We start from the raw sequence: 1,690 nt of genomic DNA on the forward strand, positions 1-1,690 counted from the left end.
TGGCATCCCTCCGGTATCACTACCTCAACTATATGCTTATTATACAAGCATACAGACAAGCTGCACATGGGCGACACTGTGCATACACTCGGAAGGGGATTTAACCAGTTCAGCTCTGTTACACAAAAATATACATTTCAGAGTGTAAATAATCCCCCCTCTTGGATGCTAAAGCACGCTACAACTTGTGTACTTCCTCTGGTGCCACAACCTCTGGCGCTTAACTCTGGCCTCAGCTCCTTTGACCCAGCAAACCAACCACAACCCTCTGACCCAGCCAACGAACCACAGAGCGATCGTGTTACTAAAAGCAGCAGGTGACAGTGGTGCTCCTGTTAAGACTGCAAACAATCCTGCAGAAAACATCTGAGTTGTCATCATGAACCAGCATATACCTGCCTGTCTGTCTGCTCTTACAGCATGATGTAGCAGTCTCAGACCTGTCTGTCTGCTCTTACCGCATGATGTAGCAGTCTCAGACCTGTCTGTCTGCCTCTTATAGCATGATGTAGCAGTCTCAGACCTGTCTCTCTGCCTCTTCCAGCATGATGTAGCAGTCTCAGACCTGTCTGTCTGCCTCTTCCAGCATGATGTAGCAGTCTCAGACCTGTCTGTCTGCCTCTTTCAGCATGATGTAGCAGTCTCAGACCTGTCTGTCTGCCTCTTCCTGGATGGTGCAGCAGTCCCAGAGCCATGTCTATTCCAGCCCTTCATAGGGATCGTGCTGAATTTGGTGTGTCTGTAAGTGCATGCGAAGGAAGGTGCGTCTGTCACTTTGTCCATAAAACTCCCACCTCTCAACTATTTCTCATTCGGGTTTTCTTTCTCTCTTTCACGCTCCCTCTCTCTCATTCACTCTCTATCTCTCTCTCTCTTTGTGTCTCTATCTGGTGACGTAGGCTGGGATTTGGCTTTAAAAGCTTTTCCGCGCTCATTCGAGGATTGAGAGCTCTCAGGTGCTCAACGCGGTCATGCAGCCGATATGCGTATTTATTGGAGACTAATATGTTCGTAGGGAATTATATCGTATGTAGCCTGTTCGTGGAACATTTGTATGACACAGAAAGTTTGTTTGCAAGTTATGGAATACTAGACTTTCAATGTTGATTCTTAGCCTAACGGCCAGCATTCAGCAACACGTTTCATACGATCAGAATAATGATAATGATTAGAAAAAAGATGAAGTAACCTTACACTGGACATTATCCATTTACTCCATCTGCCGTCGAAGATTGTGAATTAATCTGGAGCCTTCGCGTAACGGCAATGTACACTGTGGACCAGCGTGCGCTTACACTCGGGGACTACCTTGCGCCATATCGCTTTACAGTTGAAATGCTCAGAAAATGCCAATTTAGGCACTAGCCATGAATCAAAATAATTTGACAATTTATGTAAGATAGCCTACTACATCTGTAGCCTGACAATCTCGATTGATGAGATGCATAAAGCTCAATTGATGCTCAACGAACAATACAAACGCTGAGGAGTTTTCACTACTAACAAGTTTTGAAGAAAAAAGAGAGAGAATTCCGCATTCCTGTGTTATCCAGAGCACGGATTAAGCTACCATCTGGATCTCTACTATTGAACCCATCTCGATGGGCAGTAATGCAGTTCATAAGCTGTAAATGGGCAGTGAGAATGGAAGAAAGAGATATCTAGATAATTGATGCGAGCTTTGCGCCCT

The sequence above is a fragment of the Hypomesus nipponensis genome, chromosome 23 (genome assembly GCF_054491055.1).
Source record: "Hypomesus nipponensis isolate SF chromosome 23, ASM5449105v1, whole genome shotgun sequence".
Classification (NCBI taxonomy): domain Eukaryota; kingdom Metazoa; phylum Chordata; class Actinopteri; order Osmeriformes; family Osmeridae; genus Hypomesus; species Hypomesus nipponensis.